Below are 26,890 nucleotides of genomic sequence, written 5' to 3'. Positions count from 1 at the left end.
AAAACAACTGAGCTGTAAATACTGTTTAACCTTCTCCCCCCCTTCCCCCCTCCCCTCCGCACTATAAAAACACAAATATGCCATAACTCAGCTGGCTCAGCCGCCGCGCCTCCAGCATGCCCTGCTCCAGGCCTCTCAGGAAGGTCATAACAAACGACTTTCCGATTCAGTGCTCCTGAAATAATTTTGTGTATTAAAACCTGAATCTGCACTTTCTGGACCGAAAGCCTCTCTTAATTATGGCAAGCGTCCTTGGGATGGACAGTGATCCTTCACTACAGCACCGCTAACCAACCGGAGAACCAGCAGGCTCCCCCCACTCCCCACCACCACCACCACCTCCTCCCCACTGCCCCCCCATCAACCAACCCACAACCCCCCTCCCTCCTTCGCCCCCCCCGCCTTCCCTTTGCCCAATCTGTTTTCAAAGTGTGTCTGTCCTTTATTAAATTGTTTTCTTTTCCACATTATCAGTTGCCATGGAGACCTCATCTCTCGGATTATTTGAATTTCATTATATCTATTGATTTGGGAGCATTTCATCTTTTTTATTGTTTTTCTGTCAATTTTCAAAACGAATAACCATCTAATTTGCGTCAGTGCTGATTATGTTTGTCCCTCAATAGAGGTCGGCAGCTGCGTCGGGGAAACAAATCAATGGGAAACCATCATAAACCTCCCCAGTACAATCTCCAGGATATGTGGGTGACATTCCACGCCTGCGAGAAACACTCATCACATCCAAACTTCTTTCTTTCTTTTCTTTTTTTCCCCTCAATCCCTCCATCCCCAGCTCGGCGGCGGGGCATTTAAAATTATTATAATTATTGTTTAGTATTTTGGTCGCATCAAATTTTCAGACAGGAAAGGGATGTGAAGGAGAGAAAAGGAAGGAGAAAATTTTTATAAAAGAAAATAAAAGGAAGAAGGGCAGAAAAGGATGATAGGGAGAAAAAAGAAAAAGGGAATCGGGATTGCAAATTGCTTACTTTGTTGGTTTTTTTTAAATAATTTATGCAATTTTAAGCATTTATGTATAAATTTTTTAATAAGCCACCCTGGAGCAAAATAGCCATTAACATCCCGCCGTCCTTCTGTCCAATGGCTCGTGTGCAGGATCAATTTCTGAAAGTACTTTCCTTTTTTTTTATGACATGATAAAATGCTTTTAAAGCAACTTACACAAATATGGAAATTTTCCCCCTCCTCCCCCTACCCTTTTTTTTATAACAGCCTCCACTTATTCACTGGGGGGTGGGGTGGGGGAGAGTATGTGTGTGCGTGTGTGTGGGGAGGGCAGCTGGCAGAAGGACAGACCCAGCCCTAACTGGAACGGACCTGTCTGTCCTTCTAACAAGGGCATAAACTTTCATTAGCGATGCACAGAGTCAAAGGCAATTTAGGGAAACGCGCTGTACAGAAAAAGGAAACCTCAGCGTTTTTTTATACAGCGGCTCCTTGGCTCTGTCCAAGGGGCTCTACCCTTGAGTTCAGCTTGCTCTCCAACCAAAGTGACCCTACTGGCCATGGGGGAGAGGGGAATGACAGGGGGGAAGAAGCTGTGGCTGCTCTCACAGACACAGACGCCTGGCAGTCCTAAGCTGAGATGCTCATCTCTGCCCATCTCGCAACCCTCACACCCAAGGGTTGATCCAGAGAGCCCCATTAATAGTGTTTTTTATTGGGAGTTCGCTGGTCTTAAGTGTCCCTAGCCCAGAAGCACCTATTATTTTGCCCACTGTAAAATTCAGTCTGTCCGGTGGATTTTAGTGAAGCCTGTTCTTCCTCCCCAAAGGTTCCTATTTATAGCTTTCATGTGTGGGAAAATAGTATTTAGCTGCTGGATGACTTTAGGGGGACACAGGTCCCTGTGCAGGTGCAGAGTAGAGATGATCAATGAACTGCTATGTCCTTGGGGCTTTGGGGTAACATGATGGCCAAGAGCCACGGGGCAGTGTGGTGCCCTGGGGTATCCTGGGACCAAAGGTTGCCCCATGGTCATGACCATGGGGTTAGACATGAAACACACCCACCACCCAGCTACTGGTCTTCTGGTCCCTTCACCCTTGGGATGAAACTTTTTGCATTTTGAACCAGAAGCACATGGTGGAGGGAGCCCACAACAGAAAGCCCCGGGGTTCTAGAGCTAGCTGGAGTGCCCCCTCCAATACTCAGCCCTGCATGGTATATCATAGCCAGAGAGCTCCCAGTAGCACAGGCAGGATCTTTATACAGGTCCCTTTGCCTGCTCTGTCTTCCCAAATGGTCAATGTTTTAACAAGAGGATTGTCCATCCCTTTCCCAGTCCCCTCCATGTATACCAAATAAATTAATTTTAATAAGGGTTTTCAGGAGGAGGGAAATGGAGAGGTAGCTGTGTTTGATCTGAACTCCATGTCTGTACATTGTAAATGCGGGGAACATTTACCTGAGCTACTCAGTTACTAGAATCAGTAGCCAGTGTGCAATGACCAAGCTTATCTCTTGAGCCACAACAATCTCATTGAAGGAATTTGGGGGAAACCAACCCAAACCTATTTGATTTCCCTGCTGAGATTTAGGCCAGGATCGGCATCACTTCTGTCCCATGCACCCTGCCAATGGACAAATGTGTTTTCCATGCACACAGACACCCTGCAAAATGCAAATACACAAACACGTGTGCATGCCACACCTGCACTAGTTTACGCACACACCTGCCTGTGAATAAACTTCACACATTTGCTTGTGCAAACACTGGTTCACACCCCCACTCACGCACACTCTCATTCACTTGCACTAAAACAGAGGTGCAAAAATAAATGAAAAAAACGTCTAGCCAGTGCTCAGCTGGAAAAGCACAATGTGCAGAGAACAGCAAAACCAATCAATACCAGTCCCAACCCAAGCAGCAGGCAAGGAAAGTGTGAGCTGTTCTGGATGGCTTGCTGCACACTCCCTCACTTGGGGGACACACAGCAACCCTGCTAGCCCAACACAGACCGAGATTTCATCTCCCACATCCCATCCCTCAAACCCTCCCCTCACAGAGTACCACTTGTCCAGGCTCCTGCCTGTCCCAGAAACAGACCAGAAGGAAACAAGGCTCTCCAGAGAGAGGGATTCCTGGCATGTGAGGGCCCTGCACAACACCACAGCTCCTCCCTTGCACTCCCCCTTGCTGACCCATCACAGCCCCTGGGTCTCACCCTCACGCCCCTTCCCTTTCATGCCCCCACCTCTCACCCCTTACAGACCCCAGTTCTCACCCTCATGCCCCTTCCCCCTCACAGCCCCCCGCTCTCATCCTCATGCCCCTTCCCCCTCACAGCCCCCAGTTCTCACCCTCATGCCCTTCCCCCTCACAGCCCCCAGCTCTCATCCTCATGCCCCTTCCCCCTCACGGCCCCCAGTTCTCACCCTCACGCCCCTTCTCCCTCACAGCCCCTGGTTCTCCCCCTCACGCCCACCTCCTCCCTTCCCACCTCTGTTCCCATGGTCCTCTTTGAGATTTCAGTCACCGTTGGCCCTAGCATCGGCTCCCCACACAGAGCGGGAGTAGGCTGCCTCTGAGGCCACACTGCCAGCTATCCAGCACTGGGACCCAGACTGCCCTGACTAAGTTACAGGGTGGCAGGTGGGTGGTAGGAGATGGGAGCTCTCCCCTCTCCTGGTCTCACGTCACCCCCTTTGAGGTTGCTCGGTTTTGGGCAAATCTGCTTTAGCAGCAGAGAGGTCAGCAGGAGTTGAAGGCTCTTCAGATTGTATATATCACTCTCCATACTGTCTGTCTATAGCGAGCGCTAAAAATAGCCAAGCCAAACGTGGAGGTGACTTCAGCTCTGTGGTGCAGGGACACCAGCCACTTCATGGGTACCTTCCACTGCTCCAAAGGCCTGTGGACATCAACAACAATACACTACATACGGTGGCTCCTAGCCCTCCACCCTCCCTGCATCTAGGGACATATAACAGAGGTAACTTTCTCTTGGCATTTCTACGGTGCCCATTACTGAGGCATCTCCTGCTGGAGGGTGAGCAGGGGAGAGTTTATAGACAGTCTAGAAATACAGAAGGATGACAGGTGCATCGCAAGACCTATGGAACTGGAGAATGGGGTGGCGAGAGGAAGCCACATGTTACCAGGCAGAGTAGGAAGCTTCCCTTGGCTTTGGGAGAGCCATCTTCTCACAGGCCATGCTCCACGTATCTGCTTTGTGCCAGCTCACGTTTCTCAGAAGCAATTTAAGCACTGAAGCAGTGGCGAAAACTCCAGCCAATACCAACAGGGGTGGCGGGGATCCTGCCTGGGTCAGGGCTACAGGGTCAAGCCGAATTTGGCCCTACATCCTTATGACCATCCATGCTGCTTTCTCCAGCATCCTTTCGCTGCTAGCCCCATGCCCAGAGCGATGAAGAACACCATGTTCTGTCCAGCACAGAGACCTGTACTGCCCCAGGAGGGGCCAAGAAGCACCCTCCCCAGCTGCGGTTATAGCCAGGAAAGCAGAGGCCAGTCAGGGAGATTTAGATGAGCCATCAACCCATCAAATTCGCTTTCCTCTTTCACTCGCTCTTTTTTTTTTTTTTTGCTTTAACTGTCATTAAAATAACAAGTTTCTGTTACAGTCTAAACATTCCCACATTGTATAAAGGGTTATGTTACACTAGAGTCACTGCCGGGCCCAGTGTTTGCACAGAAACCGCGCTGCAGGTCCCCCCTCCTGACGAAGTGACTTATTAAAGTTTAAACAGTAATTAACAGAACAATAAAAATAAAGGGATGTTTGGGGAGCCATAGTGCGCACAGGGTTTTTGGCAGTGCCAGCATTTTTCAGTGCCCTGCGCTGGCAGCAAAAAACGGCTGCAAAACCAGTGGGACAGACCGTGTGACCGGAGCTAGGGTGGAAGCCAAGACAAGGCCGAGTTCAGTGTCATCCTTACAGCCGCCGCATAGGAGAATAAGACACGGAGGAGAAGGGCTGCAAGGATGAGAAAGATGGGTCCCAGAGAGATGGGTGCAGGTAGGAGGAGAGATGGGTCCCAGAGAGATGGGTGCAGGTAGGAGGAGAGATGGGTCCCAGAGAGATGGGTGCAGGTAGGAGGAGAGATGGGTCCCAGAGAGATGGGTGCAGGCAGGAGGAGAGATGGGTCCCAGAGAGATGGGTGCAGGCAGGAGGAGAGATGGGTCCCAGAGAGATGGGTGCAGGCAGGAGGAGAGACGGGTCCCAGAGAGATGGGTCCTGGGGAGATGGATGAAGGGAGGACACATGGGTGCTGGGAGGAAGGGAGATGGGTGATCAGTTAACAGATGTAGAGTCTGACTTGGTGCCTCCTGCAGCCAGCGCTCTAAACTGTTCTGTACCTGGCCTGCACCAGAAGCTTCCAGGTTCCCCTGTTATCCAGTTTGAACCTCTCCGGGAAAGGTCTTTAAAATAAGTGGCTGGCTGCTACAGAGGGTTAATGATTACAGTGCCCTGCGCCCTCCCTGCCCTGCCGATCCCAAGGCTCTCCTGCCTGTGGGAAGCCGACATGGTGGCAGGATGAAGCATCTCCACAGCCCTTTTTCCCACCAAGGAAATAGAGATGGGCCCAAACCAACCCCCTGAATCTGTGCTTTGGGTCTGTGCACTCTGGAACTGGATCTCAGCTGTGAGGCTCCATCTGTCTCCATCATCCCCGGGGCTTTAAGAAGGCAAGAGATACTTGCCCCGTAGCACATCTCAGCAAAAACGATCCAACAGTGAGATCTATGACACTGCAGAGGAGTCTTCTAAGAGATGCCCCATTGCTTGGATGCTTTACAGCTAGACAGGTCACAACATCCTGCAGGGAACAATCCTGCCCTGGCCTGAGGATGGCGAGGGAGGGCTGAGCAGATGATCTAACAGTATAATAATAATTTTAGGATCGTTCTCTATTGTAATCCAATCAGAGCCATTACCACGGGATCACATCCTACAGCCTAATCTGACATGGATGGGCTGAATCCTTGCCTCCTCCCCTGCATCCAAACTTTTTTAGCCTAGGTGCTATAGACAAATCACAGAATCCTAGAAATGCAGGGCTGCAAGGGACCTTGAGAGGCTGAGGCAGGACTCAGTAAACCTAGACCATCCCCGACAAGTGTTTGCCCAACCTGTTCTTATAAACCTCCAATGATGAGGATTTCACAGCCTCCCATGGAAGCCTATTCCAGAGCTTAACTATCCTTAGAGTTAGAAAGTTTTTCCTACTAGCGAACCTAAGTCTCCCTGGCTGCAGATTAAGCCCATTACTTCTTGTCCCACCGCCAGTGGACACAAACAACAACTGGTAACAGTCCTCTGGGCTCCATTTATAGGAGCCAAATCATATTTCCTAGAATTATATTAAAAATTTATACACACCTGACACCCAATGCCCGGCCCTCGGCAGGGTGAGCTCCCAGAGAGCGTGGGTGAGCAGGTGGGCTTCAGGAGTAGGTTGTCAGGCCTCCCTGCCCATGTTCAGCACTGAAGAAAGACCTCATTTGGGGTTCTTTTTGGTGTCTCTTGTAACTGTGTTCAAACGTTTGCCTCAGTGGTGTTTTACCAGGCTCAGAGTGCAGCTTGCTCTAACCCTGACATGACACTCCATGCACATGGCATCACATGGTCCCTCAGTTTCCAGTTACTCCTAGATTCCAGTGCAAATGTGTTCAATTTGCAAATAAAGACTGCTTCTCTAAGGATGTGTCTGCTCTGCAGTTAGCCTGGTCTTTTACCCGGTTATTGCCTTAGCCCCCCTCCCATCCACATACACACACACACACCCCGGTTCACCTGAGTTTGGTGCTTTCAACCCAGGCTAGCTGGCTTGATGGGGGCTATAGGCTAAACCCAAGTGAGGCTTTCACTCGGACTGGTAACATGCCTACTTTGCAGTGTGGACACAAGCTAACCCAGTGTGCTGACAGTCCTCCAACACTTCCCCACAATCCCCCTGTGTGTACAGAAGGACAGGCAAGTTCTCTCACCATTCACTGGGAAAGAATCACAGAGCAAGCAGTTCAGCTCACTGCCGCACTAAGAACCATGGGATGTACCCCCAAAAGTCCTAGAGACACCCATGACGAAGTGCAACGCCAGTGAGGATCCAATAAGTTGGGTAGGTCTTTGCAGTGCCGCTGCTCAGACCTAGGCTCGGCTAACCCGGGTGCTGATCACCTGAATTATCTCTGCAGTGAAGACATATCCCATGGGCCATCACCACAGACTTGGCTTGGAATCTGAGTGTCAAGCTGGGTTTTTTCTGCTTCACTTCTCATCTCAAGTGATGAGGATTCTGCAATCTATTCTGCAAATGACAAATGAGCCAGAGTAGAAGCCAGCTCGCCCTCCCATTGCTGTGTTGGCTCTGCAGGGCTAACAGGAGCAAAAAGCAGGAAGGATCTCATTCTTGCCAGCAAAATCAGCAAATCCAATTCTGAATACCACAGGCAGCAGATCCAGTGAATAAGAAGGTGCCACCTTTACAAAGTCGCTTAGCCACAACTATATAACAACAGTAATTAACCAATTGACATTAACCAAGTAGCTTAACTAGTCCAAATTAGTCAGTTGCCCTGCCTTCAAATGCACGTTAGGAAAGATCCTGTATTGGTCCTGTGGTCCAAGATATTTTTTCCAAAGCCAGAATGTCCCAGACTCAGACACACAATTCTGAAACTTCTGGTGGAGACCCGAGGCTGAGGCAAGGCAGTTTGCTGAGTCACCCACTTGTTGGTTTTCCCTCTCTCCTCCTGCTCTCCCCGAAGGCCTTAGAGAAGGATCTATTGCAGCAAGGCAGGGATTTTCCTGTTGTTTTGCCACCATTTTGGAAATACGGAAAATAGGCCAAAGTCTCAGCTCCCAACAGGGAAAAGCTGGTTGCCTCTAATCCTACCGTCTGCAACTGGGGAAACACGCTCTTCAGGGCAGGGCCTGTCTTTTGTTCTGCGTTTGTACAGCACCTAGCACCATGGGATCCTGTCCCTGACTGGGGCTCCTATGTGCTACAATAGTACAAATAATAAATAATAATAAATTGCTCTTCCCTCCCCCTTCCAAGCCCCTCTGTGGGGACTGAGAGGCAAAGGGCTTTGTGGTTGATGCAGACCCTGAGCGGTGATGGGCAGAGGCTCCCATTCAGCCATTGCACTGCCTGGCTTCTTCCAGGACCTCTCGAGCAAGGTGCTTGAAGTCACTCCCTGGGGAAAGGTTCGTTCATTTCAGGCCAAAACAATCGAATTCAGTGACTTCAATGGGAGCAGGATTTGTGCCGAGGTGGTCGTGGGCAAGGGGCCTCTGGGGAACATTCCCAAGAGCCCAGGTAGAGGAGTGATAATGGCCCTTCGCTGGGTCCAAGTGCCCAGCTGAACGCAGCCAGAGAAGGGAACAGCCCAGCTTTAAGAAACCCAGAGGAAAGCATTAAAAACGTGAATTCCCAGCCTTTACCAATGAGACTTTTAATAAGCTGTTTTCCCGACACCGGGAGAGTGAGAGATGTGGGGGAATCAGACGTTATGAATCTGAATTCAGCCTAGGTTTCAAAGGTGCTGGTTTAATAAGCTGCAAGGCGAGCCCACACTAGCAGCGACAGCCCTGGAAACGAGCGCCAGAGTGGGGGGCTGGCATTGCAGGGGGCTCGGAATTAATGAAACCGAGACCTCGGCAACCCCCGATGACTTTATTGCATTTCCACGTAGGTTGTTAAACTTATATCAGAGCTGGGGCAGGGGGGATGAGGGATATGGTGAACGGGGGGTGGGGCTAATGCTGCCCCTTTCCCTTTCCCCCAGGGGTGTATTAACAAAGTGATTCCTAGGGGATGAGCTGTGAGTGTAGCACCGGGCACTCCCCGTCTTGCTCAAAGACCAGTGCGAGGGAGTCTGTGCTGCATTCCCAGACTGTCAGCCCCCAAAGGCCATGCTTCCCCTTCCCCAGGGTTCTCTGCTCTGCAGGGCTGAGGTCGCCATGCTCTGGGAGTCTGTGTCCAATTGTGGGGGTAGTGGGGAAATCCAACATCCTTCCTATTTATCCCCACAGCCACAAAACACTGCTACATTAGGAGAGCCCCAAAGTGCCAGAGCAGGAGGCTGCTCCCCACAGCTCTGGGGTGGTGGTGGTGGAACACTGAAGTTTGTGGCCTCGTTTGTTTCTAGGATGTTTTCTGTGTATCCCCAAGGGCCACCTCTCTACTACAGTGTTTTCCCCTCCACTGGAGCCAAGGCATCTAGGTACTAAAGGGGGAAAAGCCCAAGAGGCAGAAAGAAAGGCCAGTAACTGTTGTGCTACAGACTCCTGTTAAACAGCCACTCCAGCTGGGCTGCTGCTCAGGGGGCCATAACTGCAGGGAAACGTACGGGAGTAGCCCTGGCTGGGGAGGGCGCTGGGTCTGATACTATTAGTCACAGCCCTGTCCAGTCTCCTACCACTCGCAGAGACAGATCCCCACCCCAAGCATAACTTCTGCTTCTGCAGTGGGTAACGCAGCCCCATGGGAAAGTCACCTACCTCAGACCAAGTCACAAAGCACCAGCTGCACCTCCCCACCAATACAGGACCACAATGTGAATGGAAATGGAGATCACTAACACTCCTTCCCCCCTCCCACCCCAAACACCATAGAAACTAAGGGGCCCCAGTGGGTGCCGCACACAAATGTGGCCTGTCCTCCAGTATGCTGCAGTAACACCCCAGAGCACCACAGTACCACAGCCTGTGCCGGAGGGACTGTGGTGCTTGGGGTCGGTACCCTAGGATTTGTTTATAGCCCATTGGGCTATTCCTAGACCTCACTCAAACTCTGCTGCCAAATCAGACCAGACTAAAGGGGAAGCATGTGGGAGTGTCCAATGTATGGGGAGCAAGAGAGCTAACTCCCTCCATCCCCATAATGGCCAAGGGGCGGGCTATCATTCAGACACATCACTGAAGCACTCTGCTTGGCCGGCAGAGCCATTCTCCACCTCCCACGGGCAGCCCTTTATCTCTAGATTTCATATTTTCCTGGTGGCTTTTCTGTCTCTGTGTGAAATTAAGAGAATCGCTGGCTTGTTCAGACCTGCCCCGGGAGGCTATTTCTATAGCGAGCCCCGGAATCGCCAGGAAGGCAGGCAAGGCGATTTCTGCCGGGAACACCCTGCTCAGCTGGGCCTTTGGCAGTCACCTCTTTCCCTCCTCTCCCTAACCCAGCCAGGGCTGCTCTGCAGGGCAGAGGCTGGGGGATTTGAACAAGGATGGCAGCAAACACTGAAGCAAGATGCTGTGTAGTAGTCAAAGGCTAGGTGCTTCACAACCTGCACTGGCTCTCTGGGAATGGCAAATACCAGTGCCTGTGCTGTCTCTAACCCCAAAGCCTTTTCTTTTTGCATGCTCTCAAGATCCTCATCTCCCCAGCCAGTCCTCAGCAGCCTGCACCGTCAGAGACTTCCCTGGGCCTGAGGTACTGCAAGAGTTGCAACTGGATCAAAATTTCCCCACAGTCCAGGGGTGTATGATTCAGGCTCATCTCTTGTCCTAAACAGACAGAGAATCAAAACCAATGTACACCTCCCATCTGTCCCAAATGTCCTGGCCACTCCAAGGCGAGTGCCTGACTCAGATTCCAAAAGCATGGGGTCTGACTCTTCTCAATTACACTGGTTTTACACTGAACTCAGTGAAGTTACTCCTGATTTACACCGGCATGCATGCGAGGAGAATCAGTCCCACTGCTTCTCTGCCCCCCCCCCCCAAACTGAGAAAGAGAAAACCCCAACCCAGTTCAGAGGTTTTCATTGCCATTCGTCCAAATACAGAACATCCTTCGGCTCTTGGTTGTGATGGAAACACATTTGCAAACAAGTGGCACTAACTGGAAGGAAGAGACCCAAACAGCTTTGCTTCATACTCCGAACAAGCAGAGGCAGATGCAGAGAGGTGCAGAATATCGGCGTTTGCCCCTTAAAACTTAGGACCCCACTAATAAGTGTTATCCATCTGTCATGTCTGAGCATCCCAGGAGACAAGTCAGAACAGAAAACTGTTAAGTACAGCAGGCCTTAAACTTTTTCACAGAATGCAGCACCACTCGACAGAGAGATTGCCTCATGCACACACATCCCAACCACCACCACTAGTGACACCCCTTTGGCAACTCTAGCAATTGCCGTGGAAATGTTAGAACAGAGAAGTAGTGAATGTCCCATTACCTCCCACACCATGCCATTTAGAGAAGAGAAATGAGGAGGAGGAGCTGGCACCATGTGACCAACCAGCTCTTCACTCACCACCAGTTATGGACCACTGACTTAGGAGACCACTACTGGGGTGGCCCGGTCTGCATCCCAGAACAAACTCACTCTCAATTTAAAGGGCCATGAACCTGCTTATGAGATTCTAAATACTAAATTCCATTGCACCTGCAGGGAACACTTAGGATCAGAACTTCCACTTGCTGCAGTCTCAACAGCCTTCCATTTTCAACAGTGCTTAGTCCTAGCCTAACTCCGCTCTGGTTGAAGTCAATGGGAGGAGCGTAGGGGAAGCCACCGTTTAACAACAGACCTGTCCCTCAGAGAAGGCGTGTTTCAGAGATTTATAAATCAGCCATTTTAATTTTCATGTGGCTAAAATATCACTTTGCAACCTTTCACTGAGGGAGAGGCCTTATACACCCTTTCACCAAAGCATTTAGCTAATGCTAATTAAGCCTCAGGAGCTCTGTTCAACTGAGGAAGCATTAATATACCCATTTTACTGATGGGGAAATGTAGGCACAGAGAAATGAAGCAACCTGCCCAGTTGTAATATGAATCAATGGCAGAGCTGGGCACTGAACCCAGGAGTCGTGGTGCCAAGCTCCCCACACAACCTTCTTCAGTTGGCTACAGATCAGCCCAGTTGTTCTACTCACCCTCTGGCTGCTTATGATGATGTCTTCAAAGCACCTTTACAAACCTATTCAGAAAGATAACATGTTCCTCTCCAAAGCTGGGGCTGGCAGCACTTGGTCCCTGTTGCCAGCTGCCATCTCATTACTAATTTTATTTTTAAAACAACTTTTGCTTTTTTTAAATACAGGAGCCAAGCCATTTAACTTTGAAAATCAGTGACCATGGCCACGACCCCAGTGTTCCAAAGGACACTCAGTAGCACAAGAACTCCACACTGTTTGTCTTTGAGGCAGATGGACAGAGACACTATGGTATGAGACACTCAGGTATGAGACACCGAGATGCCCTGGAACCACATGTTCAGATCCCACCTGAGTTGACTCATGTCTTCCTCCTCGCAAGGTAGATTAATTGATCTCTCTGCAGTTTATGGCGTGTAGGTTTTTGGAGTTAAGACCTTAAACTCCTGACTGTTGTGTGTGGCTATTAAAGATCCCCTGCCCTGGCTCCTTTGGCCAATACTTTCCCTTCTTCTCTCCCCAGTGCAATGCATCTCACTGGGTGCCCTGGTCTCTGAAACACTCCAGAACCCTTGGGATTGAAAGGTATTACATAAACTATACAACAGGATCCCTGGCTATTAGTGTAAAAGCTCCTAAGTCTTGGCACAGAAGATCGCTTCAGTGAAGGTTTGCAAATGGAGTCCCAAATAAAACAAACAAGAGCCCCAACATTGTCAGCACTTCACAAATAATAAACACTATCTCTAACAGCTGGCCCAGCAAAAAGATATGAGACTTGACAGCTATTAGGGTCTGCTCAGAGAGGAAACATTCAGGGACTCCAGAGGAGCTGGATTTCCTCCTCGCTCTATGATGTCTTTATAACCTAGTCCTTTTCATCCAGAGATCTCAAAGCACTTTGCAAGGGAGGACAAATCTCATCATCCCCATTTTACAGGTGAGAAAACAGGCACGGAGTCGTAAAGGGGCTTGCCCAACTTAGCAGCGGCACCAGGAACAAAACAGGTTTCCTGACCCCTTCCCTGATGTCCTACCCCCTGGAAAGCACTGCCTCAGCACCACAAGGAGCGATGCTGCTATAGGAATACCACAAATGCAGCTAGAAGACTCCAAAATGGGAGTTGGGTTCAAAATTCTGAAACTCCAGAAGTGACACACTTTGCAGGATTGGGTCTTAAATGTTGATTCTAGAGATGAAGGCGAGCGAGGGACTACAGACAGGTGTGGGCACAGATTGGCATCTCCCCACACCTGCCATCCTCTCTGTCCCCCTTGGCTCAGCACCCCCCATGACTGCGAGGCAGGCAGAGCTCTTGGCATAACATCATGAGTGCCGCTCAGCGGGGACTCGGGCCGAAACAAAGGGACTAATTTAAAGTATTTTTAAAACTGTGGTAGTTGTGACAGTGGGTTTAGCGGTTGTCAGCCATCTGGAATAAAGAATTACAGCCACCTCCCCTAATCCTATAGTCCCTAAACCCTTAAAGCTGGTTATAGTGCAGGGATGAGGCAGCAGGTTGGGGGAGGCAGAATGGGGAAGGGGGGAGTGAAGGGACCGTCAGAAATGGTCAAACTTTCATTATTTCCCAGGAAGGCGCAGGGTGGTCCTGGATGTTAATTTGCAGGAAACCAAGAGGAGCGAGGGGGAGAGAGAGAGGAGGAGAGGTGTCCTCCATGACCACACGACCACACAATTGTGCGTGTGCACACACACACACACACACAGGCTTGCTGGTCCGCGCAGGGCTGTCAGGTAAATTAGATCTGAAAGCTGACAATTTCTGACCATATTTCCTTGATTATTTCAAACAAATGCACACCAGCCGCTGTAAGGAGATTAAAGTGACATAAACGTCCCGAGTGGGAGGAGGGAGGGCAGAGAATTCAGGTCACCCCCATCCGTCCCCCATTTGACAGCCGCTATATCGCTCTCCAATCCAATAAAAAATCCCCCCCTTTTGCTTTAATTAATTTTACAGCTAGCTTGCTTAATTACTTTCAATCAAAATCCTCCTGCCATCGCAAAATTAGAGATGGTTGAGCTCCATTAGCCTAAATTCTTCATTTCCATATAGAAAGAGGCTCCCTCGACAAAGCCAACAGGGTTCCCTCCTTTGCTGTAGGACAGACACCTGTCCCTCTGTCTGTCCTCAACTACACTGCCTTTCAAAGGCAAAGGGGGGAGGGGGTCCCCTCCCCTCTTTTTATAAGGTGTTGCCTTGACAGCCCTGGAGACTGGAAACCTCTGTCTATCCACAGAAAGGGAACAGTGTGGCCAAGCAGGGCTGACTTCCCCCCACAGCCCTGCCCGTGCAACCCTGATATGGAAGGACCCTCTCTGGAGCTCCAAAGGGGCACTGAGTCCCCAGGGCTCACTCAGTCCCTACTGGCCTCTCCACTGGGATTGCAAACAAAGGGCCAATGGAGGGGATGGATTCTGTGATATGGATACCTCTCTGATAGGAAATGTACTGAGACCCACCAAACTCATTACACTCAAGCTCTGAGATGCAGCTGGCTTAAGCCAGTGGTTTTCAACCTCTTTTCATTGGCAGACCCCTGAAAAATTTCAAATGGAGGTGCAGACCCCTTTCGAATTCGTAGACATAGTCTGCAGACCTCCAGGGGTCGGCGGACACAGGTTGAAAACCACTGGCTTAAGTCAATTTCTAACTATTAGAGACCAGGCTGAGTCCTGAAGAGGGGGCAGATTACCCCACACCTGCCTACAGTGGGGTTCTTACACATTCCGTGAAGCATTTGCAGCTGGCCACTCTCAGAGACAAGCTAGCGCACTGGATGAAGCACGTCTCTGATCCAGTCTGGTGATTCCTATGTTCCTCAGACAACTTATCAGCAAGGGCAAGACACACTCTGTCCACATGTAGGGCTGGTCCGCACCTAGATGGTCTCTTGCCTATGGCATCTCCATGGGCAGCCAAAGCAATGGTGCTGGAAGGGGCAGCTATGAAGCCATAAGGATATGGAAAGGAGCTAGGAGCTTCGCAGAGGAGTGGAGCAGAGACAGGAAAAGGAGAGAGCTACTGAGAGGTGCAATGGGAGTGTGTGTGATCGTCTCCTGCTCACAGGGGAGAATTACCCAGAGTTCTCCAGCAGAATCTAACAGAGAAACCCTTCCTCCCCTCTTCCCCAGCCGCTTGTGTTCTGTTCCTCTCGCATCTCTCCACAGCACTCCCAACTGAAGGGCTCAACCCTCCAAGCCTGCTGTGAGCAGGAATCTGACGGATTTAACCAGGAGTTCCATGTGGGGAGGGCTTGCACGAATGGGTCTACAGTCCCTGTCCTTTCACTGTGGGCCAGATTTTCACAAGTGCTCAGCACCTAGCATTCACCCAACATGCAGAGCTCTTTTGGAAGCTCCACAATCACCTACCCAAGCCTTTATGGCTCTCCCTCAACTCCCTGCCCCCACTAGCTGCCTGGTCCCACATACTCACCCACTTCAGAGCAAGAGGAGGGTCACACCAGTGAGCTGGGCTCCACGCCTTCCAGCACTCCTAAAAACCCAACATAATCCAAGAGTGTAAGAACCCAACTCCCCCTGACTTCAGGGGGCCCAGGTCAGGCCCTCCTTTCTTAATAACAAAACGAAGAATCACCAAACACAGACATATTTTGTTTATAAGCTTAAAACCGAATCCAGCAACGCATCTACCTGGGGATTTTAGATTAAATGGTTTAAGAAACTCAAATAGGCTTTTTAATCCCGCCAAATAAAAAGGGCCCCAAAGAAGCAAAGAATTCAACTTTCCAAGTCTTGTTTTTACAAAGCTTGCAGGGCGAGACTGCCCTCTACTCCCCCCCAACACCTCCCCACATCAGTGTGGGAACTGCAGTGCTCCCCAGAAGCAGAGTTGTTTCACGAACAGCCTGCTTGGGACTCACACACCCAGAGCTAAAACATTTGCCTCCTGCTGCACTCCACCCTTCCAGTCCATTGTACGCTCTGTCGTCTTGCTACTCCAGGCCCCCACCACTTTACCATGCAGACCATGGAGGTGCTGAGCCTCCAGAAGAAGCTGCCAGTCTTGGTGCACAACCCCAAGGCCAGGCAGATGCACTCCAAGAGAGGGGCCTGCAATCTCCAACCTCCACCAATCCCACATATTATTTTGCTTCCGTACAAACGGCCTCCCCGAAGGCTGCCCAGATGACAGTGGGAAGAGTGGAGAGGCTGGAAAGATGAGTCTGAGGGGAGATTGGTAGAGATGAGTGAAGGTGGCAGCTGCAGAGGAGAAGGCTCCCACATAATGTTGTGGACAGACTGTGTGTGATAGCTCACAGAGGCCAGTCCCAGATGCGCCAGGGTGGTGGAGAATCAGGAGAGTTTTATAAACCAGGAGGGCAATTTGGAGCTGAATCCTGAAATGAACAAGGAAGCACCTGGGGGTGGGGACATCTCTCCAACCCTCTACCTTCATGGCTGGGAGACCACTCTCCAAATGCTGTCACATCCCAACCCATGCTTCAACTTCAGTCCCTAGCATTGCATCTCCTAGGATTTTTTATTTGTTTGCTGTCACCCCCCTTTGTTACTCAAATCTGGGAAGAGGAAGAGTCAGAATCACCCCCACCCCCACCCTCCAGCCCTGCACACCAACCCACAACAAAATTCCCCACTCGCGTCTCGCCTGCTCCAGTGCTCAGAGAGGCCAGGACAATAGAACACAAGCGTCCCTAAATCCACCAGACTCACCCTAAATAGCTATGGCCCATAATCTCGCCTGACATTCAGGAGCTTGTTATTCTTTCCCCTTGTCGCCTGGCTGGAGCTGTTCAGACCCATCAGTGTTATTCTAGGTATTAAACAGGAAAAAAACAACCCACCACAACCCAGAGAGTTTCAGGGCCTGCCCACAACAGGCACAGTGTCCTCCCACTGTGCTGGCCACAGGGGGACTGCTGCCCCTAATTCCAGCAAACTTCACCCCAACTGCAGAGGAGTGGGATGGGAGTGGGTCCCTGCCTAGTTCCTTGCTGTAAACGTACACTGGTCCGTTTCCTCCTGAGTTCACTCCCACTGCCAGCTGATGACCTCTCATCATTCTTCCCTGCCCACCCTGCCTTGTCCAGCTCACTGCCCTCTGCCCGGGGAAGCTCTGCTTCACATTTTCCCTACCTCCTTGGAGCGGAGAACCAGGAGTTTTAACCACAACAGGTTTGTTTTTGCATGCTGGCTCCAGCTGATTAAGGACCTGCAACAGGATGTAGAGATTACAGTAAAACCTGGCTCTGGATCAGACAGGGCTCAGAGCCAAACAAGAGAGCGAGGATTGCCCCCGGCCCCACTGCCAAGCCAGTGCTCATTCTTTCAGGAGGCTGGGAGCTTTGAGTGCTCAGCTGCAACTGGGCACCTGCCCTTGCTGACTCTGGCATGGGATGGACTGAAGACCACACAGCCAAGCTCACTCAGCTAAAGTCTGGGGGGACTAGGAACCCCAAGGGCAGGGATCACTGGGGGCCAAAGGCCTCATTCTCTATGTCCTCTCCCGAGGGGCACAATAGAGGCTGGGGGGAGGAGCAAGGGGGACATCACTGGGCCTGTCTGCCCCATATGACATAAGGGGCTAACATTAGCATTTTCCAGCGATTCCCACTAAATCTCTCTCTCCATCTATCCATCCACCAGCATTTCCAAAACTCCCACCAGGCATCCAAGAATTATGCATGCTGAGTTTTTAACCAGGGCTGGGAGAAGGGTTGGAGAACATACCTGAACTGACAGACTCAACACTGGGGTCCAGCTCTGAGAGCATGCGGGGGAGCCCAGTGAGGGCACCCTGTGCAGACATAACCCAAAAAGGGCCTTCCTTCAGGTTTTATCCTCTCCTGCTAATGTTTCCTGCTTGGATCAGCAGCGGTCGCCACCACCGTGTCTCTAAGGCTCCCATCACCATGTTATCTAGCCTCCGCTTTCCTTGGGGGTGACCTCCCACTCCTTGTCCCCTGCTAGCCCTGCTGGAGTTGGCTGAGTCCCTCTTATGCCATGTGAAGGGAGCAAGGCGGAGAGTAGCAGAATGGGAGAAATCCAAGGGGTGACGCCCATCCCCAGGTCCCCATTATTATAAGCTTTGGCCGAGACAGTGTCTGCTCTCCATCCCCCACATCCCAGAGGGATTACTAGCCAGTGCTTACTCTGGAGGGCTGCAGGGCCTGAGTTTGCATCACTCCTTTTGAGGCCACATCCCACAGCAAAACCCCCTTTTGCTCTTAGTGACTGCATGGGCTCTGCCTGAGCAAGGAGTGCACTAGAATGCCAGAATCAGGCCCACTCCCCCAGTCGCTGTCTGCTTCCAGGCCCTGGCAGTTCCAGGATAGTAATAAGAAGGGGAAGCTGCTCCAGGCAGCGCTGGTGGGTGGGTGGGGGTGGGTCTGTCTAGCTGCAGCAGCATGTGGAGACTTCTTAGTGCTGCCCAGCAGACTCATCCTAGTAGAGAAATGTCAGAGTCAGCTCCTGCCGTCCTGGGGCTGAGGCGGGGGAAGACAGCAGTTGATACTGCAGGCGGAGGCCGCCGGGACACCATTGAAAGCTGCTAAATATGACCAGGTTAGCACTTTAGTCTTTAATGGCGGGTCACCATTAATAAACCTAGGGCCCCAGGGTGCAGTACAGAGCCTCTCTCCTCACCCGCCCTGAAATACTCATTTCATTAACTTTATTGTGTGCGGAGCTCGGCACCCGTCAGAAGGGTAGGCAGCCAGGAGGGCTCCAAGGGTTAACTGCTAGATGTCTTATTAAAGTGCTGACCACTCTCCTCTGCCACACTGCTGGAGCTGCGGGAGACTCACTGCACCTTTCCCCAGTGCCTTCTCCTTCTCACAGCTACCTCCTGCCTCACCAGCCCCCTGGACATGAGCTAGCTCTGGGAGAATGCCCCATTGCCCTGTACCCCTCCTGGAATGGACAGCACCTTAGGCGTGGAGAGAGCATAATCACACAGGCATGGTCAAGTGGCCCGCATACAGAGCCAGGAGCTGGGACTCCTGCATTCTAATCCTGGCTCTGACACGGACCTCCTGGGTGGCCCTTGGGCGAGTCACTTCAATTCACTTCGCCTCAGTTTCCCCATCTGCAGGATGAGGATACTAGTGACAGTGGTGTAAACACAGGGTGACACCAATGGAGTTACCCTGGACCCAGGCTGGAGTGAATGGGAGGAGAGCCTGTTATAAAGAGTGCTACGCAAACACCAGAGGCCAACTTCTGCACTTAATGACACCAGTATAACGCAATGGGATGGCACGGGGGTAACAGAGAGCAGAATCTGGCCATTGATAAGAGTAACAATAACCACAGTGAGACAAGGAATTCTGCGAGGTTACCCCAGGTGGGGAGGGCAGAATTTGCCCAATAGATTGGTGCCTGTCACTGCTCTTGTGTGAGCCACTCTAGGGCTTCCTTTTCCATTGCTTCTCCTGGCTCCAGTCTTGTGCACCCTCCTTAGGAAACCTGTCATAGCAGCAGGGAGGACAGGGAGGGACAAGGTGAGATGGAGACTCTAAGGACAGGGCTTTGTATTACCTGGCTGGCTGGTTCCCTGGGGGAGGTGTGTGAAGGGACAAACGGACATGCCCCGCTGCCAAAATTCCCATCTCAAGTCTGTATCGATCTGCCCTACTTGGCAACTCATCTGCAGCCACCATCTGTGGAGCTGGATCAATACGATCTGGGCGGAGAGGTGCTTCTATGCAGAGGCAGAGCCTTTGGGAGGAGTATTTTGGCTTTTAACACTCTTGCTGAGGAGAGGAAGAGAGAAGCTGGGAGTGAGGTTGAGTTTGGACCCACTTCAAATGCCTGCCAAGCCTTTCATCCTGGGGCCACGTGACCCGCTGCTCACAGCGAGGGTATGCCTGCCCTGAAGAGTTGGCCTGAGCTATTAGCTAGGTATTGCCCCTAACACTCCTCCTGTCCACACACAAAACCTCTCATCCCCGTTAAGCGCTCTCCTGTTAGCTAGCCCATCCTGGGGCAACAGGCTAAGTCAGGGGTTCTCAAACAGGGGGTTGGAACCCCTCAGGGGGTCGCAAGGTTATTACATGGGTGGTTGTGAGCCGTCAGTCTCCACCCCAAACTCCGCTTTGCATCCAGCATTTATAATGGTGTTAAATATACAAAAAAGTGCTTTTAATTTATAAGGGGAGGGGGTCGCACTCAGTGGCTTGCTATTTGAAAGGGGTCACCAGTACAAAAGTTTGAGAATCACTGGGCTAAGTGCTAATACTCCTCCAATACGTTCCCACAATTCTCTCCCCCACCATCTCCCAAAGAACAGACCAGTCTTCCCACAATTCACTGGGAAAGAATCCTAGAGCAGCACAAAGAACCAAGGGAGATGCCTCCAGAAGTCCTAGCGACATACACACGGGAGAGCAGCACCAGTGAAGACCCAGTAACTTGGGTCTGGCTTTGCAGTGTGGCTCCTCTCACCCAGGCTAGGCTGATCTCAGTGCTCAGAGCAGAGTGCCAGTCACTCAGATTCACTCTGCAGCGAAGACATACTCTCAGGAACTAACACCCCTCCACCCACCCCCCAGCCCAACCAATCCCAATCCTGACAAAAGGAAATCAATACTTTGGACAATGGGAGCCTTTGGCCCATGTGTGGGGGGTCCCAGCCTGGTCGGGAAGCACTGAGCTCGGCAAGGCAGGACAGGAGGCCTGGCCCTGGCAGAGGGAACAAGTCCAGAGGCCCTGCTGTCAGCTTGCACCAGGAAACACATGCCCTCTTCCTCCCTCCTGCCTCAAAAGGTGTCCTCAAACCACCCCCATTTCTGCGCCTGGAGACTGCCTCCTGATGTTCAGACCAAGTAACTGGATCCTTTTGTCAGGCTCAGAAGTATAGTGACATTTCCATGCTAGTTCAGGACCAAACCAAGCCTCCTGGCACCAAGCGCATGTTCTAAGCACTAGAGAGCTTTGTTCCCCTAGTTCTTATGCCAACAGTGGCCCCACTGGGAGAAGGCACCACAATCAAGTTGGGAATAGGGGGCTCTGTGGAAGGCTGCCTGGTGAGGCTGTCCCTAGTGGCTGGAGAGCCCCCTCACTAAAGCCCAGAGTCACTGGAAGGCTGCCTGCTCCGATCAGAGCCCGCTGAGAGGGGGACGCTGCATTGGGCGTCACCTCCAAACGCCCTTCAGAGAGACATGTCGAGAGAGAGCAAGAATCTGCAGTTGTTCTGACGTTTCTCGTTCAGCGAGAACAACTGTTGCAGTCCTTTTAGAATAAACCCGGCAACTGTTCCCAAAAGCACTGCCCCCTCAGCCCCTGCCCTTAAAAAAACCCTCACAACCGATCTCCAAAACACCAGCTTCCGAGTCAGGGTGAAAATGTTATTAACAAAAACATCACTCAGGGGTGGGACACCTGCTGCCAGACAAGCAACTGGCTTGGCCCTCGATGGTTAGTGTATTACATCAGGGCCCAAAAAGAGAACGGGAAGGGAGGGAGAAGGGAAGAGAGTGGAAAAGAACAGATGGAGGGAGGGGAGTAAGAGAGACAGCAAGAAAGGAGTGAGAAAGGGGGAGCAGAGAAAGAGGGGAGTGTGCACATACAAGAGGGGGTGTGCATGAGAGAGAAAGCTCTGAGAGCGCGCGCTTGTGTGTGTACAAAAATGTGAGAACGTGCAAGAGTGGGAGTGTGGGTGTGAGAAAGAGAGAGTGTGCGTGTGTGAGAGGGGGAATACGAGAGAGTGAGAGACTATGGGGTGGGGGGAGGCTGAGCCTAGAGCAGAGAAGGTGAGAGGAATCAAGGAGGAGGAAGAGAAGAGTGAGAAAGGGGAAGACAACACCACAGAGAGAAAAAGTGCCTGGGAAACATGTAAGAAGAAAAGAGGGAGGGTGAGTGAAAGACAAGAAAAGAGGGATACATAAGCAGCAGAAAAGAAAGGGAGAGAGAGGGCCAGAGGATGAGCGGGTGTGAGCAAACAAGGGAATAGAGTTCAGGTGGGACGAGAGGGCTGAAAAATAAGTGTGAGGGACAGAAAGAGGAAGGATTCTGGAAAGGGAGAAGGGGACAGAAGAGAAAAAAAGAATAAAATAAATAAACAGCAGGGAGGGAGGAAAAGATGTCTATTAAAAACCTCAGTGCATAACACAAAATGTCAGGGTTTATAGCTTCATTCTTGGCATTGCTGGTACTGAGAACCCCAAACAGAAATGTCACTGCTTGTCATGTTTGATCACCTGCTATTTGTTAACACCTTCACTGCAAGGAATCTGCCCCTCAACCCCCTCCGGGCTTTCCATTTGGAGTGCAAACTGGGAACACGCCCCACTCCTACTGGTTCTCTTTGGACTGTTACAATTGAGCCAAAGGAAGACCATGGATGCTCAGGGTGGGGGTGGGGCAGCAGGACTCCTGTGTTCCCAGGACAAACGCCCCAGGGCATGTCAGGGGGGCGACAGTAGTACTTGCTTTCTAGCAATAGGTCTCAAAACATAAATAAATAAATTGGCTTCTGCACACTGGCTAATTCACTGGTTAACGGGGTTAATAACGTGCATAAGCACCAGGGGGTGCCACTGTTAAGAGAGACAGGACCTCCCCACACCAGAGGGGAGTTAACAGATGCTCCTAAGGTCCAAGGACAGCTATAGAAACACCAGACACTGGTAAGTCAGAGGGGCTGTGGAGGGAGTGGGACCTGAAGGTGTGAGTGCTAATAGGAGAGAGGGGAGGGGACCAGGATGGAGGGGGGTTAAGCGCTAAGCCCAGCCAGGGGTGAGCAACCTCAGAGTGCAAGTGCAAATGGGTGAAAGGGATGACGGCTCAGGGCGCCTTCCCATCCTTCCATCTGGAAATGGCCCGGGCCCATTCATCTCCTGAGCTGAGAGGCGAACTAAGATATGTATAAATAAATTTTTAAAAACCCAATCCCCGCAAGTCTGGAATTCTCCAATCTGTTTGCTAGAACAGCAATGGTCAGATAAAAGCAAACATCCAAACCCATTACACATACAGTCACAGTTCCCTGCCATGGCATCTGCACTGCTGACTTTGCTTCAGCTTCTCTCTGCCTCTTTGACTTCAGTGGTTTATTTATTTCAAAGACTCCCGTTTTCCCCAGGATCCCCCTCTCCTTAACATCCCGTCCAGCCACAAACGTTCCGTCCATGCCATCGCATGGCATCACCGCGGAAATGATTCTGAAGTTATCACAAGACAAGCTGCCCCGCCTTTCTACTCTCCAGTTAAAGGGTGGCCAGCATAGATCCTCCCCCATAAAGTTCTCCCATGTAACTGGGATAAACTGTTCCTAAATTTCTGGGCTTTCCAGAAGAGATTTACAACCCTGCCCCCCAAAATCACACAGAACACAACAAACAGTACTGAAGGAGCCTGAGTGCAGCCAAGAAGTGTCTTACGGTGATGCACTAAAATCCTCCCAGGGGTAAGGCTAGCTGGCAGGAGTGTCCCAGACTGAGCTCCTTTAGGGGGGTGGCGAAGATTTACATAGGAACAGGGGTTTCAAAGTTTTTGCCCATTTATTTTTTTAACTCCTCCTGCTTCACCACTTCCATAGTTTCATAGCTGAGCCAGGTGCATTAATGGGTGGTTTTCACCTTCCTGCCAGGCATCAACTGGATTGATCTGATCCAGGATGACAATCTAGGTTCCTTCTGACATCTTTTCACATAGTAACACAAGGTATTGGCTAAGTGCAGCTTCCCAGCCAGGCCACAATGGTCTTATCCTCTTGCTCATTCCCTAGAAAGAATCACCCGTCCTTGCCCAGGGATACGCACTGGCTAATGAGTTCACTGGACAGTTAATTCACAGCAGTGACGGCTGCAGCTGCTGGCCACCCCAAACCACTCACTGACAATGGAGTCTTCACGGCTTAGCTCCTCGCTGAGTGGTCTGTGCTTACGGCTGAGGTAGGATTACTAAGGGCACCAATGCAGCTCCCTCTACTTGTTCTGTCAGAAATGCAGCATGTCCACCTGTATCACGGCCTTGCTGGTGGGGTCGCAAGGGTCATGGAAAAATGGCAGCACCTGAGACTGTGTCTGTGCCAGGTTGGGATTGGTTGGTTAGAATATGAACTCCTCTAGGCCAGCTCCTGACTGCAGGTTCTCAGTCTAACAAGCTACCCTGCCATTGCATCCATCAGTCTCCGTTTCTCTCTATCAAAGGGCCGAATCTGAAATCACCAACCCAAAGAAGTCCATGCTTTGAGAATGGTTCGGATCTGAATCCCTGAAGCCAACTCTACCCCTGTGGTTTGAGTTCCAACTTAGATCTAAACCCACCACAGATCAACTGTTCTCGCAAGACTGAAACCTCAAGAGAACACTTCACAAAATATGGCATTGTCACACCCATGCTCTTGCCCTGATTCAGCCTGAAACCCTAGCCCTAGGCAAGCCCTATCCCAGCTCTGAACCTGGCCTCCTTGAGCATCTCTAGACAAATAACTATTTTTCTGACAGATGAATTTTGATCAATATCATTCAAACAAGGCACAGGGCTCAACTTAGACTCTGCAGTTTGAATTCCCAGAGCTCCCAATAGTTTGACCTCTATCTCTGCATCACAGGAACCCTCCCCGCCAAAAAACAATGATCAGGTAAGGGGAGAAATAAGTCTGGAAGGGTCTGAGTAAGAATAAGGAGCTTGTGCAAAAACCAACCAGAAAGTTCTGTTCTCCTGCTTGGAAATGAAGAGGAGTCAAACTGCAGCACTTAGGGAGGCCGGGGACAAATTTTAAATGACAAACCAAAAATGGATCCCGAACACACATAGAGATTTGTTTAAAATATGGTCAAATGAAAAATGAGGTGCCTCAAACTAGCAGAAACAATCCAGTACAAAGGGTCTTGGAAGAATCTCCCTTGGAACCTGGCAAAACCTCTGCTCAGAAGTTGTAGAGCTCCCACAGCACTTGCTCTCCTGGTTCCACTGGGTCCCTTTGGTGACTTAACTAATGGGCAGAAACGCTTTGGTGGGTGCAGCTGCAGGAATCTACGGGCTCCTGTTCACAGTTGCCATCAGTGTATCAAGGCCACAAGAACCGTTGCCTAAAATCCATGTGCAGATTCTAGAGACTCATCTGGTCCCTTCCTCACCATTTTTCTCGCTCTCAGACATTAATCAGAGGAAATTAATACAGAGACAAAATAAAATGGCAACAACCCAACACACATATACACCTGTTCACATAACACAACCTCCAATTCCAGCCCAGATCAGCTATAACTAGAAATGGACCCCAAACCAAAACCCCAGAGCCAAACACCCCCACAACTCTGGGAACCCAAACTCCACGGAGGATTTGAACTTTGCAGCTTTGGCCCAACTTCTGGAGTGATCATAACTCTGTCTCACCTGACTGCTCTTTGGTAGCCTCCTCGCAACGGGTTTGCTGGGTCTCAGTCTAGTACCCGGGAGAGAAACATCCACATCTCTCCACCATCACCACAGGTAGCCGTCACAGGTGGCGTCACTGGCTGTCTCAGCAGGGAGGCCAAGACTTGTCTGGAACAGTGCGGGGGCACACGAGAGTGCTGGGGGTGCCTGCACTGCTGCTGCCTGTGCTGTCTCGGTTCAGTGGACAGAGGCCTTCGCTCTCCACAGCTGTTCATCTGGCACCTTTCCCAAGTACTAAATTCAACCCCAAAAGTGTAAAATAACTCCCCAATCAATTTGGGCTGAATTTTCTTCTCTGAGCACAACAGGTGCACCAGCAAAAACATACACATGAGCAATGGCCACCATGTACAGTGTTAGAAATGGGCATTGGTGGGACCCTTTAAGCTGGAGAAGGTGGGAGGAAACTCAACAGGAGGATTTCACAGCAGGTGAAATTCATCCATGTGCAGAGGAGCCAGCACAAGGCCTAGGTTCCACTTACACCCTTCTCGGAGTCTGGAATGGCGCGCAGTCTTTATGATTTTGCACAATGGTGAATTTACACAAGGGTGAATTTCACCCTTTGTGACTGTGGGCCAAGATTATTCACAGTGACGACTGATTTTTAGTGCCCCACGAGGCCTGATTTCCAGAGAGCGGGTGCTCACCACTCCCTGAGAATCAGGCCCCTTTAAAACACCTTGTGCTAGATGTCCAGTTCCCACTTTTAGTAATCAAGGCCAACATTTTGGCTTTTTATGTCACTTTGTCCAATCCAGCCAGATCTTTGGGTTTTTTTTTTTCCTTCTCCCCATTCTTTTTCTTTTCCAGCTTTTTACCAATTTCTCTCTGCTTCCCTCCCTCCCTCTCTCCCCTTCTCTCAAGGTCACACTGCTCGTTTGCACGTTGAATATTTACTTAGCAGCCTGGGTCCTTTCACAGGCGCTCACCACAAATATGCTTTCTGATAAAGTCGGGAGAAAAGAAACTATAAAACCCAAAACAAGATCAGAAATAGACAAACTCTAGCAGGGCGAGGCAGGGCGGGCAGCAGAGTAAAATAATTCAGCAGAGACAGCTGGCAAAGGAAACATGCCCAGAGTTAGTTATTTTCCCCGAGGTGTCCCCCCCCTTGCCTGTTTGTTTTTCTGAACATTTTCATTCTGCCATTACAGCTGCACACCCTGATTCTGGAAGATGATTACGTTTAACTTCTTCACACACAGGATGAAATTCATTCCCTGTGCAAAGGCCAAGGACCCTTAGAGTCCCTGTGTGCATGGGTCTTCTGGGCTGTCCCTCTACACGGGGTGACTTACACCCCCACTGAGCAGGGGAGCTCCCCACTGAGCAGGGAAGCTCCCCACTGAGCAGGGGAGCTCTCAGCTCTCCAAGATGTCTCATAATCTACAGCAAGACCATTGCTCATAAATGAACTGAACAAGGCAATGGGGAATATACTGTATGGAGCAATCCTGCACTGACCTGGGAACAGACTAAGGAATTCAAATCCTGTACACCCGACTTATGCAAGTAAGTCTACTAAAGGAGACTAGGCTATTCACACAAATAAAGGGAGCAGGAAATGGCCCTAGATGACCTCATGGACCATTCCCATCTCTAGCTTTATTGTCACAC

At 50.7% G+C, this 26,890-nt stretch overlaps 1 protein-coding gene across 4 annotated transcripts in view; it reads right to left on the bottom strand.

Annotated features, from left to right (window-relative positions):
- CASZ1 (castor zinc finger 1) overlaps positions 1 to 26,890 on the bottom strand; it is a 131,115-nt gene that overhangs the window by 89,086 nt on the left and 15,139 nt on the right. Inside the window, exon 1 of one of the 4 annotated variants that reach the window (XM_073316929.1) lies at positions 6,369 to 6,428. The exons of the other annotated variants lie outside the window; for them this stretch is intronic. The gene's annotated coding sequence lies outside the window, so the exon portion shown is untranslated. Of the gene's footprint in view, positions 1 to 6,368; positions 6,429 to 26,890 lie in introns of those variants that run through there. 4 annotated transcript variants of the gene reach the window in all.

The sequence above is a fragment of the Lepidochelys kempii genome, chromosome 18 (genome assembly GCF_965140265.1).
Source record: "Lepidochelys kempii isolate rLepKem1 chromosome 18, rLepKem1.hap2, whole genome shotgun sequence".
Taxonomy (NCBI): domain Eukaryota; kingdom Metazoa; phylum Chordata; order Testudines; family Cheloniidae; genus Lepidochelys; species Lepidochelys kempii.
Note: the sequence above shows the minus strand (reverse complement) of the source record. Positions and strands in the feature narration are given on the sequence as shown.